Source organism: Erinaceus europaeus, chromosome 16 (assembly GCF_950295315.1).
Source record: "Erinaceus europaeus chromosome 16, mEriEur2.1, whole genome shotgun sequence".
NCBI lineage: Eukaryota > Metazoa > Chordata > Mammalia > Eulipotyphla > Erinaceidae > Erinaceus > Erinaceus europaeus.
This window is the reverse complement of record NC_080177.1, coordinates 29,997,579-30,017,290: the sequence shown is the minus strand read 5'-3', so window position 1 is coordinate 30,017,290 and position 19,712 is coordinate 29,997,579. Positions and strand designations below refer to the sequence as shown.

Below are 19,712 nucleotides of genomic sequence, written 5' to 3'. Positions count from 1 at the left end.
TCACAGCTAGTTGCCACATGAGGTATTCCTATACAAATGAAAAACTCTTAAGTAGCAATTCAAAACTAAAAGATTCCATTACCTTGAATTCAAATCAGTAGAGGGACTGTGTTATGTTATTCACATCACCGAATGACAAGGAGCCCCCTGGACCGGTTTATGAGCACAGGGACATTCAAGATCTAAGAGTGACCAAATGAACCAGCTTCCACCTTCTCCTACTGATTTCAACTCAATTTTTAAAAAATGAATTGAAGGAAAAGACCCCCTTCTGGCTCTAGAAACAAAGGTGACAACTTCAATATCTCCCCAGCTCCAATTTGAATAAACCCATCTAAAATCAAGGGGAAAAAATATATTTTTGTTCCTTGTATGTCCCAAGGTAACACAGATGGTCTCTCAAGTAGAGTGAATGACCAAAAACCAAGTTAGCTCCTACTAATCCCTTGCTCTTCGGAATAATATGCTGGCATGAAACTTGGCATTTCAGATGCACAATCACAGAATTTGACCCATGTCATATTTTGCTTTACTAGCAAGGGTTGACTGGAAAAATTTGCCATGAAGCATCAGCTCCCCAACAAATTAGAAAGGCTTGATTTATTTGATTATTTTATTAATTTAAACATTGTATGGTGGGCAGGGATAGATAGCAGAATGATTATGCAAACAGACTCTCTTGCCTGAGGCTCCAAAGTCCTAGGTTCAATCCCCTGTACCACCATAAGCCAGAGCTGAACAGTGCTCTGGTAAAAAAAGAAAAAAAAAAACTTTAAAATCCTAAACATTATGTGGCAACTACAACAGTAAAAGAGCCATAAATTCCTTACCAAGACAAATAGCAGTCAGTTGCATAGTTGTACAAAAGACACTATCTCTAATGTGATATTAAAAATGGCAGCAACCTGGGGACCAGGTGGTGGTGCACCTGGTTGAGCGCACATGCTATAGTGCACAAGGACCTGGGTTCGAGCCCCCTGTCCCCACCTGCAGGGGGAAAGGTTTGCAAGTGGTGAAGCAGGTCTGCAGGTGTCTTTCTGTCTCTCTCCCTCTCTAGCTTCCCTCCTCTCAATTTCTGGCTGTCTCTATCCAATAAATAAATAAATAAAGATAATAAAAAAAAAATTTTTTAATGGCAGCAACCTGACAAGAATATTTTACAAAAGAATTTCTACAACTGACAGGTGTCACCTGATTGGCAGCTCCTATTCCTTCTCAGAACAAATACAACCTTCATTTCTGAAATGGGAGATTCTATCTATAAACTTCTCATCTTCAGTCACGTCATCCCTAAAAGAGGAGTTTTAGAGTTCTGACTTCATAGAGGTTTTTGAGAAAAATGTGTGAGATACACCATGTTTGGGAAAACTGCTTGGCAATTGGCACTTTAGAAGTCAGTAAATTTTAGCTGTCATCGCTATTGTTATTGCCACTTGTAGAAATATTTGAGAAATATGATCAACCCAAAATACTTGTCTGGTTAAAACTGAGCAGCTTTGGAAGCTGATTATGACTACCACATTTAGATATCTGTCAAATCCCAAACATTATGTTAGTTATATGCATATGCTTTATCTGTAATTCTTACAATACCACTAGACTTATTAAAACTCCAATTTCAAAAAGAGGGAAATTTGTGTTCACACATACTAATTTACCCAAAGGCCTAAAACTACAAAAAAAATAATAATAATTTCAACAAATAAAGAAAAGTTTTAAGGTGAGTAAAGCCTTAGTTTTAAAGTATTATTTATCTCTGATTGAGTCTATACACAACTTATTGAAAACTGTATGAGCCTTGGAGTTAGCAAGACATGAATTTAAATGCATTGTCCAGGGTTCATTGCCTGTGTGAACCTGTCTGCACATGAGAGTTTAATTAATTAGTCAAGTGGACTAACGTGGATATTTTGGGTCATTCTATGAGATTCTTCACACAAACTGAAGAAACTGTAAGACCAAATTTGTGTCTACCACTCATGAGTTAGTATATAGAAGCTTAGACTGTGTTGTACAATAACATTTTCTTGGTTTTCACAATTTGGTCATTAATTTTCTTTATAGCCTAATTTCTCTGTATAAAAAAATCTTAGATTTCTTTTCACAAACCCTTTCAAACTACTTTCTGAAAAAAATATATAGTACATATAACAAAAAAAATGAATGACTTATCAATTACTGATCACATATAGTGTCAATTCACTTAATAACTAAAACCAAATAATCCCAGTCACATGGAAATATTAAAGTCATATGTTTTCATTAATTTCTAAAGAACTAAGTATGCACTAAAGCATTGAAGCAACTTAAATTTTTTCAATAGTGTGGTTTCTGAAGATTCCTTTGCCTTACCTTTGATCATCCCAGGGCATATTCAGAAATAAAAAATCAGGATTGCTTTCTTGAAAACAAAGAAAGAAGACTCTATCTGTTACATTAATACACAATGAATATTATTTAGAAAAAATATTTTTTTTTAATTTTTTTTATTTAAGAAAGGATTAATTAACAAAACCATAGGGTAGGAGGGGTACAACTCCACACAATTCCCACTGCCCCATCTCCATATCCCACCCCCTCCCCCGATAGCTTTCCCATTCTCTATCCCTCTGGGAGCATGGACCCAGGGTCATTGTGGGTTGCAGAAGGTAGAAGGTCTGGCTTCTGTAATTGCTTCCCCACTGAACATGGGCGTTGACTGGTCGGTCCATACTCCCAGTCTGCCTCTCTCTTTCCCTAGTAGGGTGTGTCTCTGGGGAAGCTGAGCTCCAGGACACATTGGTGGGGTCTTCAATCCAGGGAAGCCTGGCCAGCATCCTGATGGCATCTGGAACCTGGTGACTGAAAAGAGAGTTAACATACAAAGCCAAACAAATTGTTGAGCAATCATGGACCCAAAGCTTGGAATAGTGGAGAGGAAGTGTTAGGGGGATACTCACTGAGAAAAAATATATTTTAAATTGTACAAATCTGGCATAATCGTAGATCCGTTTCTAAATCTGGGACTATGATCTCTTTCTAGGTAAATGCTTAGAAAATGAAGGATCTGGAAAACTCTAAAACACACAGTCACTAGTGGCAGGGATTGCATAGAAGATGTTCCCATCATTGTCAATGATGTACAACTAAAACCCATGTGATAATACAACGATATTTAAACAAACAATAAACACTCCAATAAGCTCAAAGATATCTGCAGTCAAGTGCAGTATCTCTGACATTCAGAAACATCAAATAAAAAAAAAGAATCTAAACATTGAATCATACATGAATTCTAATCCTGCTTTTGCCACCTGTTAGTTGGGCAGGTAATATTAATTATGTTAGCGTTGTTACACTGATTTATGACATTTTCATAAGCCCAAAATCCTTAAAATATAATATTTCTGGTTTAAAGGTGCCTCACACTCCCACCATACAATCTGTTGGCAACTACCAAAGGAATCCATCAGACGCCTGGCAGGACCCAACTCTATCTCTGCTTCCCATAGCCTACTCTAGAACTCACTTTCTCTCCCCTCCTTTCATGATCTACACATAGCTAAAGTTTGTCTTTCACCCTAGGCTTCAAAAAAATTCCCCCTTTAGCCTCTTCACTGTCACTCCATGTGTAACTTAAAGTATAGCCTGCAATTACAATTAGTCTTGAGTGATTCTCAAAATTGGGGTTCATACAAGCCACTGATATCAAAAGTCTGGTAAACTTCTAGAGGTCTTCTACAGAATTTCCACAAAAGCCTGGGCTTTAAAATCAAATAACTCTACATTCAGTTCCCATCTCTGACTCTTACTATAAGGATATCCTTGGGGGGGGGGGGGATCATATAAAGTGGAACTTCTTTTCCCTCAACTGTTTTTACTACATGATGTGATCCATATAGAACACCTTGCTGAGTGTCAACATGGCAGAATTTCAGGGAATGTTACCTGTTCCTAGGCTTATTATGTTCTTCCTATTTCTTGTACCTGCCTTTGCTTTGGCCACTAGAATTCATGGAAGATTTTTTCTTTCTATTTTTTATTTGATAGAAGAAAGAGAAATTGAAAGGGGAGGAGGAAATAGAGAAAGACAGATATTTATAGGCCTGCTTCACTACTCTTGAAGCGTCACCCCCACCCAATGGGAAGTGGGGGCTTAAAACCAGGTTCCTGCACACAATAGCATGTGTGTTTAATCTGGTGTACCACCACCCAGCTCCTCTAAGGTAAGTCTTTAACATTTTTTTCTATATCAGTATGTGAAGTGAAGAAACTTTCTATTATAAATTTTTAAGAATTCCTTACTATGCGTTACTGTGGGCTACTTTTCAAACCCAAAGATTGCAGGAAGTGGGGTGGTATGTCCCAAGTTGCAAGTTCAGTGTAACAAGCTAGATCACAATCTATTTTCAATTCAGCTTGTAGTGAAAGTCAATTCAATAATTCCTCTTCACTATTTCCTGGGTTCCTACTGAGCATCATATTTGGAGACAGAACTGGAAAGGGGATAGGCAGAGCAAGGCTGGGATTAAAAAAAAAAAAAAAAAAGCAGAAAAGTACCTAAAAGATGTAACAAGTCTTGGCCCTATCATTGGATGGGGTGAAGAAGTACCTAGATATAGCCTAAGCAAAAGTGTTCGTAATTGCCTTGAAACAATATCCTGAGGTTTTCTCAGTGTGGACAGTAAGAATGACTTGGTCCCCGGTACCCTCAACATGCCTTATAAGCAGTGGGCTTAGCAGGGTACATCCTATAGCTATTACATAGCACTAGCCTTGAATTTATTTCCATTTCTAAATCTAAGGCTATGATCTCCATCTCCAATGGTGATTATCTGCTGACTAAAATATAGCTTAATTTTCAAAGCATCAAATATGACATTTAAAGTACTCCCCTTTGCAAATTCTGCCCTCTTATCTATCTCTTTTTTATAATTCCCTCTTCCTTTAGAACTGGGCTCTAGTTCTGGTTGGTAGGTTAAAAAGATAGAAAAAAATCAAGAAAAGAAATGATGAAAAAAATACTGCAAATCATCTTGGAAGAGATTATAACCTTCTATTGGCAGATGTATGTTATGTATGTTATGATGTGTCCCATTTAGATAAATAAACTATCTCTTTCTTGTACTTTAATATGTCCCTGAGTAAAATCATGATAGAAGTCACTGTTGGGCCTTCTTTATTTCGGCTTCTTTCTTCTATACTATAGGTGAAATGAGATAGAGTCCTTATATTTTGTGAGAGCTATGATAGTAAGCATCGGAGAAGGGTCCAGTACTTTGGTGGCGGGTACAGTGTGGACCTATACCCTATAATCCTACAATCTTGTAGACCACTATTAGTCATAAATTTAAAAAATGGCTTGTAAAAAAAGGATTTTTATGTAAAATATCCTTGTAGCTACTAATAAATTATTACATATGAAATTATTATGTAAGCTATTGACCAGGTATGTAAATGAACACTTTTTTTTCATGATATAAACATTCTACAAATTTAAATATGGGTAAATTTTCAGTACTTTGTTTAAACTTATTTGTTTTTAAGGTAACAGTTGCTTATAAGGCTGTCTATGTTTTAGAAGTACAATTTTGCACCTCTTCAAAATGTATTATCACATCACATCCACCTCTGAAATACCAATAACCCTCCAGCAGTCTGTTGGAGACTCCATCTTTATAGCCCACTCCCCACCTAAAACCCCTGTGATCACTTCAGTTCTTCAGTCCATGTCTATGGATTTGTTTTCATTTGACTGCTTGTTCCATTCTTTATTTTCTCAATATGAGTGATGTCATTCATTATTTTTCTTTCATAGAAATCCACTAAACATTTCTTCTAGGACTGCTTTCTTGGTGATAAGCTCCTTGAACTCTAGTCTAAAAAGCTCTTTACTCCTTCAAATCTGAGTGATAACATAGATGGTTAAAGCAATGTTGACTGGAGTTTTTTTTTCCACTTAAAAGGTTTAACATACGATGCCAGTTCTTTCTGGCCTTTAGAGTTTCTGTTCAGAAGTTAGTTGATACTCTTATGTGCATTCCCTTAAGTTGATTTTGTTTTTTCTCTTGCTACTTTCAAATTTTTTTGTTTTTCCCATTTTAAGAGTAATATATTTGAATAGACACACTGACCAGTGGAATAGAATTGAGAGCCCAGAAGTAAGCCCCCACACCTATGGACATCTAATCTTTGACAAAGGTGCCCAGACTATTAAATGGGGAAAGCAGAATCTCTTTAACAAATGGTGTTGGAAAAAATGGGTTGAAACATGCAGAAGAATGAAACTGAACCACTATATTTTACCAAGCACAAAAGTAAATTCTTTTTTTTTTTTTTTATCCAGAGCACTATTAAGCTCTGGCTTATGGTGGTGCAGGTGATTGAACCTGGGACTTTGGAGCCTCAGGCATGAGAGTCTGTTTGCATAACCATTATGCTATCTACCCTTCACCCTCAAAAGTAAATTCTAAGTGGATCAAGGACTTGGATGTTAGACCAGAAACTATCAGATACTTAGAGGAAAATATTGGCAGAACTCTTTTCCGCATAAATTTTAAAGACATCTTCAATGAAACGAATCCAATTACAAAGAAGACTAAGGCAAGCATAAACCTATGGGACTACATCAAATTTAAAAGCTTCTGTACAGCAAAAGAAACCACTACCCAAACCAAGAGACCCCTCACAGAATGGGAGAAGATCTTTACATGCCATACATATTTCATAAAATGATGGTTCTGTGGTCTCTTAGATAATGGTCTTTTTTTCTATAATTACATAGACTCAGCTCTGATTCCTGTCTTTATATATTCAATACTTTTTAAATTCTGATATCACTTTATTGAGGAAAGTATTAATTATAGAATTTTTGTTTAAAACCAGGGTATATACTTGAATACTTTTTAATACTTGTCATATTTATCTCATGGGCTAGAAAAACAGGGCGAGATACAGGGAGTCCAGAGCATCACTCCAGCATATGCAGTGTCAGGGAATGAACTCAGGACCTCATGCTTGCAAGTTTAATGCTCTAATTACTTCACAACCCCTCAGTAATTGATTTATTAATATTTCTATCTTCTGTTTATCTCTCATTTGTTCCACAATCTTTTTGTTATCATTATAGAACTACAATGAACAAGGCAGAATAACCTATTATATTGTAAGTTATAAGGGTTATACCAGCTTCAAGTGAAATTTTACTCAAGACCCATGTAACTGTCATCCCTGCCTTCTCATTTAACAGAAATTTCAACCTCCCCACCCATTCATTCACTTCCAGGTAATGTGGATCCATTCTTTTATAATGCTAATAAGGTACCCAAAATGGCATTTTAGTGACTCCATTTGTCATGTGCCAACTCCTAGTCAATCAACATGATTAGGGATATAGGACATATAACATGCTTAAATGAATCGTGACTTATTCTTGAAAACATTACTAAATTCACCACAAAAATGCAGTCAGAATTCTCTTTGTAATACTAAGAAGCTCAAGACATTTTTAGAAAACAGGAAAAAGTATAAAATGTATGCTGAAAGGAGCAAGATAGGTCTACTACTCTCCCAATCTTTACAAAACTAGTAGCCACTGTAAAATTGAAATAATAATGAACCAGCTTAGTATAAGGGTGAATAATTTCTGATACCTAAAGGCTAACAAGTGTGTGTCCCTTGGAATGTTCCCACAGCAACAGGATTCAGGCTGATCATTCTGTTCAAAGCTACCTTCTGTTCAGAGCAGCCAACATATGCTCAAAACTGTTGGCTTCTGGCAGTGTTTTAGAGGTGAAACCTTTCAGTCTACACTTTGATTGATATGGTACCAAAGAATTCACTTTAATTACAAATTTCACAGTTTTGGATAAATTTGGTAAGAACTCTGGAAAGTTATTTGTATGGAGGGGGTAGGGCTGTAGCTCAGCTGGTTAAGCGCAGGTAGCGCAAAGCCCAAGGAACCGCATAAGGATCCCGGTTCGAGCCCCCAGCTCCCCACCTGCAGGGGAGTCACTTCACAAGTGGTGAAGCAGGTCAGCAGGTGTCTATCTTTCTCTCCCCCTCTCTGTCTTCCCCTTCTCTCTCCATTTCTCTCTGTCCTATCCAACAATGAATGACATTAACAACAACAATAACCACAACAAGGCTAAAACAACAAGGGCAACAAAGGGGCGGGGGAAATGGCCTCCAGGGGCAATGGATTCATGGTGCAGACACTGAGCCCCAGCAATAACCCTGGAGGCAAAAAACATATATATTATTTTTATGGATCTCATTTTGTTTGGTTAATCAAGAGCTCACTTTCCCCATGCAGGACAAGTTTGAGAAATAGTTGACACCATTTAAACTTCACACTAGTAGAACTATTTCTTCTCAGGGCCAGGGTAGTGACAGCAACTAGGAAGGTTGCTCAGCGAGTAGGATGCAGGATTTGCATGCCTGGTACCTATGGCACACCACATATGCCAGAGAGAAACGCTGGTCTCATTCACACTCTATATCATTATCTCAATAAATAAATCCTTTTTATTTACTTTTAATAGAAACAGAGAGGAACTGTGAGGGAAGGGCAAGACAGAGAGGGAGAAAGAGAAACACCTGCAGCACTGTTTCCCTGTTCACGAAACTCCCCCTGCAGGTGGGGAGGGAGGGGGTGTCCCGTGAACCTGAGTCCTTGCGCATGATGAGTTTGGTGTGCCACCACCTGCCCCCCCAATAAATCATTTTTAAAATAAAGGTGCCAGGCAGGGACGCACCTAGTTGGGCAAACATTTTACAGTGTTCATTCAGGTTCAAGCCCCCAGTCTCCACCTGTAATGGGGGAGCTTCACAAGAGTTATACAGGGCTATAGGCGACTTTCTCTCTTCCTCTCTTTCACCTCCCTATCAATTTCTCTCTAGCTCTAGCCAATAAATAAATAAAATGTTTTAAAACTTATGTTTTTACTTTGAAAATACTCCCCCTCCTACTTGTTTAGCAACCTTGTATATTTGGCTTAATTCTACCCATATATGTTGTGTCTTAGAATCAATATAATACTCTAAATAAGTAACTAAATCTTGGATGCATGGTGTAATCACTTAGGAAGCTTTAGAAAATATCTAATACCAGGGCCAGGCAGTGACACAACTGGTTGAGTGAACATGTTACAGTGTGCAAGGACCGGGGTTTGAGCCCTCAGTCCCCACCTGCAGGGGGAAAACTTTGAGAGTGGTGAAGCAGGACTGCAGGTATCTCTCTATTTCTCTCCCTATCTTCACCTTCCTTCTGAACAATTTCTGGCTGTCTTTATACAATAAATAAAGATAATTTAAAAAAAAAGAAAAAGAAAAGAAAATAGCTAATACATAGGCCTCAGTCCCAAAGCTTGCACTATACTTTGTCCAGTATGTAGTCAAGGTTGAGAACCACTGCTCAAAGTAGAATCTTAATAGATATATTAAAAAGTAAAAGAAAAAAAAAAAAAGGAAGAAGAAGAAGAATGAAACTGAACCACTATATTTCACCAAATCCAAAAGTAAATTCCAAGTGGATCAAGGACTTGGGTGTTAGACCACAAACTATCAGATACTTAGAGGAAAATATTGGCAGAACTCTTTTCCGCATAAATTTTAAAGACATCTTCAATGAAACGAATCCAATTACAAAGAAGACTAAGGCAAGCATAAACCTATGGGACTACATCAAATTAAAAAGCTTCTGCACAGCAAAAAAAAAAAAAAAAAAAAAAAAAAAAAAAAAAAACACTACCCAAACCAAGAGACCCCTCACAGAATGGGAGAAATGTTTACATGCCATACATCAGACATGAGGCTAATAACCAAAATAAATAAAGAGCTTGCCAAACTCAACAACAAGAAAACAAATAACCCCATCCAGAAATGGAGAGAGGACATGGACTGAATATTCACCACAGAAGAGATCCAAAAGGCTGAGAAACACATGAAAAAAATGCTCCAAGTCTCTGATTGTCAGAGAAATGCAAATAAACACAACAATGACATACCACTTCACTCCTGTGAGAATGTCACACATCAGAAAAGGTAACAGCAGCAACTGCTGGAGAGGTTGTGGGGTCAAAGGAACTCTCCTGCACTGCTGGTGGGAATGTCAATTGGTCCAACCTCTGGGGAGAACACTCTGGAGAACTCTCAAAAGGCTTGAAATGGACCTACCCTATGATCCTGCAATTCCTCTCCTAGGGATATATCCTAAGGAGCCCAACACACCCATCCAGAAAGATCTGTGTACACATATGTTCTTAGCAGCACAATTTGTAATAGCTAAAACCTGGAAGCAACTCAGGTGTCCAACAACAGATGAGTGGCTGAGCAAGTTGTGATATATATATATATATATATATATACTACTCAGCTATAAAAATGGTGACTTCACCATTTTCAGCCGATCTTGGATGGAACTTGAAAAAATCATATTAAGCGAAATAAGTCAGAAACAGAAGAATGAATATGGGATGATCTCACTCTCAGGCAGAAGTTGAAAACCAAGATCAGAAGATTAAACACAAGCAGAACCTGAACTGGAATTGGCATACTGCACCAAAGTAAAAGACTCTGGGGTGGGTAGGGGAGGAGAATACAGGTCCAGAAGGATGACAGAGGACCTAGTGGGGGGTTGTATTGTTATATGGAAAAACTGAGAAATGTTATGCATGTACAAACTATTGTATTTACTGTCAAATGTAAAACATTAATTCCCCAATAAAGAAATTTAAAAATAGAAAGAAATTGAAAGAGGAGGGGATATAGAGAGGAGGAGAGACACCTGCAGCCCTGCTGTACCACTCATGAAGCTTACCCCTTGTAGATGGGAAAAAAATATTAATTTTTAAAAAAATGTCTCCTAAGAAACATCCTGAATTTGAACATGCACCCATGCAACTGATTTAATGCTGATTTGATTTAAACTTAAATTTAAATTTAAACTGATTTGATGCTCAAGCCCATCTTTTTTTTTCTTTTAAGTTAAAAGTGATTTTGGAGGTTGGGAAGAGGGGATAATCATCCTCTAGCTCAACAACAAGGCACTCACTCTCCTTCCCACCAGCACAGACACATCTCTACTGCCACCACCTGTCTAAGCCACCATCATCTTCTCAGGAACCACTGCAACAGGCTCCCATTTTTCTCTTGGTTTTGGTCATATGGCAACCAAAATGAGCTTCTTAAAATGTAAAGTATAAAATGTCACTTCCTTCCTCAAAAGCCCTCAAAGTCTTCCCACCACATGTGTTATAAAATAAATAAACTGTCCAGGCCATTGTCTCATCTCCACCCCCAAACCCACTCACTACATGTTGGCCACACTTACCTTCCATTTCCCCTATATCTTTCTATTTCAGGCTATTGTGTGTGTTGTGTTATGCCCTTTGCCTAGAATGTTCGAAATATACACAGCTGACCTCTTCCTACTATGCACACATTCTTGTTCATTGCCAAAGGCTCAGTTTATGTGTCACTTCCTCAGAGGTTGTTCCTAATCCTTAGTATAAAATGGGACCTCTGTTTTGTCCTCTCAGTGACCAATTTTATGTTTTTCTAGTATGTTTTTCTAGTATGTACACTATCTGACTCCCCTTCTAGACTGTAAGCTCCCTGAAGACAACAATTATCTCTTACTTATTTATGTCTCAAGCCTTGCACCAACCTACTGTAGAGGGTCAATGGATATTCAGTATAAATGAATGAAATGCATTATACTGTACTATTTATCTACAGAGAGGTATACTGTAAGAAATTTATAAAGTTTATACTATATGTATTATATATTTATATATACTTATATATACTTATATTTATATACACTGTAAATTTATAAAGCTTATATATTTTTTATATATACTATAAGAAGTTTATGAAGTTTATACTTATTCAAGATGATGTTTAGAACCATCTTTACTGCATTATTTTGTGTTCTTTTTATAAAGATGCATAGAAAAATAGTTTTACACTGTCTCAGTCCTAGAAATAGTAGTATTGGGGGCTGGGCGATAGTACACCTGGTTAAGAGTGCACATAGCACTAAGCACAAGAAACCATGCAATGATACAGTTTTGAGCTCCCCTTCCCCACCTGCAGAGAGGAAGTTTCACAAGCAACGAAGCAGGTCTGCAGGTGTCTCTCTGTCTCTCTCCCTCTCTATCTCCCCATCCTCCCTCAATTTCTCTTTGTCCTATTCAATAAAAATTGGGGGAAATGGCCATCAGAAGCAGTGTATTCATAGTGCAGGTAATGACCCCCCAGTAATAATCCTGAAGGCAAAAAAGTACAAGCTATTGTATTTTACTGTTAACTGTAAATCATTAATCCCCCAATAAATAAAACAATTAAATACATATTAATGTTTATCTTGAATAATTAAGTTGATGTTTTTCTATCATACTCCATAAATAATTTCATTTTGATTCTATAATAGTCTGTAAACCTTGAGCCAATTAATCTTCCCTCTTTGAGTGATAAGAACCAAATTTTCAATACTTCAAACCTCATCCCTCCCAATAGCATAACATACTCTCATTAAATGTATTTGCATTCAAACTCATACCCATTTTATCTAATAAATCCTAAACTTCCTATTGCTCATTTTAATTCTAATACATTTACAAGCCACCTATTATTTTATTTATCTTTATTGTATTAGAACACTACTCAAGTCTGGTTTATGATGGTGCTAAAGATTGAACCTGAGACTTCAGAACCTCAGGCATGGAAGACCTTGTTGTTGCTGTTGTTGTTGTTGTTAATAGCATGTTACAAGATTGTAAGATTACAGTGTATAGTTACTTACCACAGAAGTTCTGTATTCCCTACCCTCCCAAAGATAACCACCATAGTTCTCACAAATCTTAGAAACAGTTTGCTTGCTTCTATGAAAGACTTTTTGTATAAGCCTTATGTTGTCTCCCCAGCCATATAAGTCATTTTGAATGCTATCAGAAACAAAGGAAGATATAGAAAATAAATAATTTTAAATAGCCTAGAAAAAGAAAAAAAGAGAAAACTATCCAATTAAAATAAATTATTTAAATGTAATGATATTTCAATTTTTAACTTTTGTTGTTATTCTTTATACATATATAATTTAATTTTTAATGATTTAACATGGGTTTATAAACTCATAAAAGTTTTCAGGAGTATAGTTTCACACAGGCAAACACAGTGAGTGTGAATATGTGTGTGTGTGTGTGTGTGTGTGTGTGTGTTCGTATATGTGCATTAACCACTCACCACCAAAGTGCATGCACATTCTCCTTCCATGTTTACCCTGTTTAAGAAGAAACTGGCTGAATTTTAGATAATTTTTCTAGCCCTGCTACTAGTTCTTAATATATATGATTTATTCCTCTTATTATCTCTCCTTACCCTCTTACAAATTGTAAGTAAGCTATATTAGCTTATAAATTCTAAAATGTCAGGATCTCTATAATTCTCAGAATAAAAGCCCTTCAGAATCTAGGATAGTGTCCTGCAAGGAGCCATTCAAGAGAGAAATGTTTATTACTTATCATGAATACCTACCATCATTTCCTACAAGTGTCAGTACTTAATTCCTGCATCTGCTAAAAGCATGCTCACCTGAATACTTCAAAAGCTTGTAAGTTCCACATAAATTTTAAACTGTGTAGCATTCTCTTTCAGTGGCTTAGGTCACTGCCCCTTGCTGCCTAGCTCTGCTTTCCTCTGGTCATTTCTATTTTTAGGTGGGTCAACACTTAATGACCATGAGCTAGCTACTCCCTCCTCAACCTTCCTGAGATCATATTATAAAACAACTGCTGTAGTTTCACCCACACCCTTAGCTTCAATCTTCAATGCAGTTTCAATCTTCAATCTTCAATGCAGTTTCAGTCACCTATGGTCTATTGAAGGCCAAAAATAGTATGTACATGTTATTTAGACAGAGAGAGAGAGCATGAGATCAACCACAGTCATATAACTTTCATTATTATATATTGTCACATTGGTTCTATTTGTTATTAGCCATTATTTTTTATCTCTTACTGTGTCTAGTTTATACATTAAACCCAGGGACAGGTACAGTGAAATTGTTGGATATACGAACATGAGGTAATGAAACCCAGCTCTTCTCTCTCTCTCTCTTTCTCTCTCTCCTCCACCAGCCCTCTCTCTTTCCCTCCATCTCTTTCAATATATCACTCAAGAAATAAATATATAAATAAATAAATTTAATATAGCTATTTGGGCAGGGAACAAAACATAGCATGTACAGGGCTTTGTACTGCAATTTCAAACTTCCACTGGGGAAATCCGACAAACCCCCAGTGGATTAGTGGGCAGCTACTGTAGTTTCAAATGCCAAACCTCATGGAGAACCAGGAGACATAACCCTCAGACAAAGAGAGTAAATGTTTTTGCTGGCTGTTGGAGCATGAGGCAATGTGATAGATAAATAATAAAGAAATATTTTAATTTAAGGAAGTATGTTTAATGTTCATTCATTCTATTTTTTCAATCTGGAACAGAATCAGCAGGTAAGCTTTGCTGTTCCCTTTTTACTTTTTATCTGGGAGGTAGATTTAGAACCAGAAGCCCGAGAGCCCCAGCCCAGTCCTCACAGGACTTCCCAGCAGTACAGAGATTGCAATGACAGGGAACCAGTCAGTCCTGGGCAGAGGTTGAGGTCAACGCATTGGACTGCTCCCCCACGGTTCCAGAAATGGGCAACTTCAATGGCTGCTTTATGTGCTATATGACTGTATCAGGGGTGTCTCATCTGTCAGTGCTGGGAGCTAGCCAAACACTCCACCATTGCCTATCTTGAAGTGTCCAAGCCATGAGTTCAATAGCTTTCCTTGTTTTCTAGAATCAACCAGCCTCAATTCAACCATTGTGTCTCCTGGTATGCACATCAGAAAGTATCACCAAGACCTCCTGCTCTGATTTTCTGAGGATTCAGAAAGCTACAAGTCTGCACAAACTCCCCCTCTAATCTAATCTAGATGCTCCTGAGATCCCTATCAGAGCTGTGTCTTTCTGACATGGCATGATCCTCTTTAAAATGTATACTTGACAGGGGAGGCAGCATAATGGTTATGCAAAAGACTTTTATGCCTAATTCTCTGAGATCACAGGTTTGATAGCCCAGCACCACTATAAACCAGAGCTGAGCAGGGCTCGTGTAAAAAATAAATTAAGTAAATAAAGTATACCCTCATAGGTGGGGTACAGAATTTTGATGGTGGGTTCAGTGTAAAACTATACCTTCTAATCTCATAACCTTGTAAACTACTACTAAATCACTAACAAATATTTTAAAGCATATTAACCAAACTAAAAATAAAATAAAATGTATACTTTCCTGGGGGAGGGGGGAGAAGGACTTTTAAGCGATGCATTAACTAACAAATACTAATTGACTGAATGCTCATTACTTTAAATACAATCTGCCAGGCCCTAGAAGTTTATCTTTACCTATAGGAAGTTGATGGTTTGATCAGTTATCAGTTGTCAGTCATGTGTAAGGAAAAAAAGATGTGTACATTTTAATAAGGGAGATGAAGAAAGGAGATATTTATAAGGCCAGAGAGACAGAAGGAAATGGTGAGGGGAACTCTCGCCAGAGAAGGTAAATTTGCCTGGCTTCTCCCATCCCTCTCAAAGCAATGTCCACATAGGTCCTAATAGTGGACAGACAAATGGAGGGCAGCTGGAAAACACTTCAAAAGATCCAGAAGCATTAACTTTTGTAAATTAGGTCACAGAACTTCAAAAAGGCACTCAAAAGATCCCATAGAGAAGAAAAAAAAGAAAAGCACTTTGGTTTTTATTACCTTCAAAATTGCTGGGTACAATGTACTAAAATATTGACATAGATTACTGAGAAAAATCATAGTCCCATTTGCCCAAATCACTTGCCTCATTCCTTTTACTTGTTCTCTCCCATTTTGAGGTCAATTTCTCCTCACTGATGCCTCCAGGGAGTGAGACAATATTTTCCAAGCCTCAAGATTACTTGTTTATAATTTCATTAACTTTAAGTCCTCTTTATTTATTGCCTCTCTTTCCAGCCCTCAAATCCCCACTGAAAAAAACCCTCAGCTTTGTCAGGAGGCCTCCTCACAGCACATGCCTTCAGTTCTTTGCTGGACTCGAGGTGTTTGTTTCCCCGACACATTTAGTTTCTGGCGACCAGCAGTAAATGAGAATAAGTAGTCCAACTGCTATCCAGACCTAGTCCCTTTCTGAATTTTCTAAATATATTTTTTTTATTTATTTATTTTTATTGTTGTTATTGATGTTGTTGTTGTTACATAGGACAGAGAGAAATGGAGAGAGGAGGGGAAGACAGAAAAGGAGAGAGACAGACAGATACCTGCAGACCTGCTTCACCACTTGTGAAGCGACTCCTCTGCAGGTGGGGAACTGGGTGCTCGAACCAGGATCTTATGCCGGTCCTTGCACTTTGTGCCATGTGCGCTTAACCCGCTGCGCTACCGCCCAACTCCCTTCTTTCTGAATTTTCTTTGTGGAGTATACTCTTCCTTTCCATATATCTATCAATCACATTAGGGGCATAAAGTAGTCACATTTTAGGGAAGTATGAGCACTTTTTCAGTTGAAGTGTGGCCTTTAGAACAGTTGTAAGAGCACCATCAAAAAGTATATTGGGGAGCCAAGTGGTGGTGAAGTTGGTTAAGGGCACACACCAAGGACCCCAGTTCAAACCCTGGCCCCCACATGCAGGGGGAAAGTTTCACAAGTGATGAAGCAGGGCTGAAGCTGTCTCTCTCCTTCTCTATTTCCTTTTCCCCTCTCAATTTCTATTTCTATTTCTCTCTCTCTCTCTCTCCAATAATAAATTTAATTTAATTTAAAATATTTTAAAGCATATTAGAAACATTGATTCTCAAGTTCCAATGAAATGGCTGAAGCAGAATCATTAATAAGAACACTTGCCACCCAACCCAAACTACCCATTCTTATCCATCTTGTGATCAACATACAACTCTTGAAGGCAGATGAGACTACTCCAGCCCTGTTCTCTTCCCCAATCTCACACTCTAGTGAAGCACTATCTAGTCTACCTTTTATGTTGCAGCTACATTTCTTTGAACCTAAAGAACTGACTCCTGACTTGACTCCACTAAGGATGACGACTCCCCCACCATTAATAGATGGATTCTCTGTATCACTGCAGAGCAAGGCATTTTCAAACCTGAGCACTTTTTTCATCAACCTCCTGCTTCTGTAGCACAACCACTATGTGCTTAAACAGACTACACCGATTGATGCCACTATGAGTTCTAGACTAACAAGTTGTAGATTAAATTATCCTTTCACTTTCCATTTGCTACATTCCTATACATTTACAACAAACTCTGTGCTAGACACTGAGCTGGCTAAGCCTGTCAGCTAGGCTGTGCAGTACTACCATACAGACTTTTTTTTATTACTTCTTATCCTTTCTTTCTTTCTTTCTTTCTTTCTTTCTTTCTTTCTTCTGCGAAGAGAATGGTTTACAGTACAATAGTTGACACATGGGTACAACTTCCCATCTTGCCATGATAGGTGTCTGCAAAACACTCTTATCTGCAGCTAGGTCCTTAACCATCATCATGTACTGTGACCTGACAAGCCCCCCCCATCTCCCTCCACCCCCATTACCCCTTCCCCAGAGTCCTTTGCTTTGGTACAACACACCCAACCAGTCCAAGTTTTACTTTGTGTTTCTGCTTTCTGTTCTTGTTTTTTAAGTTCTGCCCATGAGTGAGATCATACCATATTCATCCTTCTCTTTCTGGCTTATGTCATTTAACATGATTCCTTCAAACTTCATCCAAGAGGAGGTGAGCAGGGCAACTTTGTCATCCATCCATAATAGCTGAGTAATATATATATATATATATATATATATATATATATATATATATATATATATCACAATATCCTTAGCCACTTGCCTAGTGTTAAATACCTAGGTTGATTTCGCATTTGGGTGATTATAAATTGTGCTTATATGAACACAGGTATACACAGATCTCTTTGGATGTGTGTGGTTGTTTTCTTAGGATATATCTCCAGGAGAATTGATGGATCATAAGGTAGGGCATTTCTAACCTTCTGAGAGTTCTCCAGACTGCTCTCCACAAGGGTTGGACCAATTTACATTCCCACCAGCAGTGTAAAAAAAGTTCCTTTACTCCACAACCTCTACAACATTTGTTGTTACTGTCCTTTCTAATATATGACATGTTCAGTCATTGATCATCAAAGAAATGCAAATGAAGACAACAATGAGATTCCACTTCACTCCATACAGCTATTGTACTAGTCAAGAGTTTTCCCCAAAAACAGGACCAACAGGATGTGAAACCACACTGATATTATATTATATGGGGGTGAGGGAAAGCAATGATGTGCCTGATTAAGCACACATATCACCATGCCCAAGGACCCAGGTTCGAGTGCTGCTCCCCACCCCAACCTGCCGGCGGAACACTTCATGAATGGTGAAGCAGATCCACAGATGTCTTTCTCTCCCCCATCTCCCCTCCCCTTCCCTCTCTGTCCTATCAAGTATAATAGAAAGAAAGAAAAAAAAGGAAGAAAATTGCCAGGAGGAGTGATAGAGTCATAGTGCTGGCACCAAGCCCCAGTGATAACAATGGTGGCAAAAAGAGAGAGACAGAGAGAGACAGAGATTTTTAAAACTTTTTTTTATTATCTTTATTTATTGGATAGAAATCGAGAGGGAAGGAGGAGATATACAGATAGACACTTGCAGCCCTGCTTCACCACTCACAAAGCTTTCCCCCTGCAGGTGGGGGCCAGGGGCTCAAACCCAGGTCCTTTTGCACTAACATGTCACTCAACCAGGTGCACCAACATCCAGCCCCGAGAGAGAGATTTTTATTACATACCTCACCTGCAAGGAGGAAGCTTCACAAGGGGCAAAGCAGGTCTGCAAGTGTCTCTCTCTCTCTCCCTATCTATCTCCCCCTACCTTCTCAGTTTCTCTCTGTCCTATCCAATAAAATGGGGGGAAATGGCAAAAAAAAAAGAAGAGATAGATTATATCATATGGTTCCTTGTCTATATTTGTTAAGTTTATAAATCTTTTAAAATGAATCAACAAGGGTTAGGTGGCAGCACACCTAGTAAAGCACACATTAACATGCATAACGACTCAGGTTCAAGCCCGCAGTATCTATCAGGAGAGAAAGAGCTTAACAATTGGTGGAGCAATGCTGCAAATGCCTCTCTCTCTCTCTCTCTCTCTTTGTGTGCATCTCTCTGTCTCTCTCCCTCTCTCTTTCTCTCTCTCGTTTTCTCTCTCCCCCTTCCCTCTTGATTTCTGTCTCTACCCAATAAGTAATTAAAATAAAAAGAATGCATCATCAGTGCCAAAAATAGGAATCCAAGGTCTCAGGTTGATAATCCATAGACCCCATGTCCCAAATATTGCAGAAAGTCTCTAACTTTGGGTGGCAAGTGTACCATGGGTTCTGATGATAGTGTATACTAATCAGTGTGTCCCTTTACTGGCTATATACCTCTCTTTAATAAGGATAACTTAGAGAAAAAGATTTACATAAGAGATTTACTCAAGAAATGAAGAAGACTGGAAGGCCTAAATCTGCATTGCAGTCTAGAGATTCAAGACCTAGGAGAGCCCATGGTAGACATGAAATCCAAAAGCAATTTGGTGAATTTCTTATTATTCTAGAATAATCAGTCTTTTCATTCTGTTC

General features: G+C 38.0%; 1 protein-coding gene across 1 annotated transcript in view; it reads left to right on the top strand.

Annotated features, from left to right (window-relative positions):
• Positions 1-19,712, top strand: part of RHOJ (ras homolog family member J) — a 109,832-nt gene that overhangs the window by 42,687 nt on the left and 47,433 nt on the right. The gene's annotated exons all lie outside the window — the stretch shown is intronic.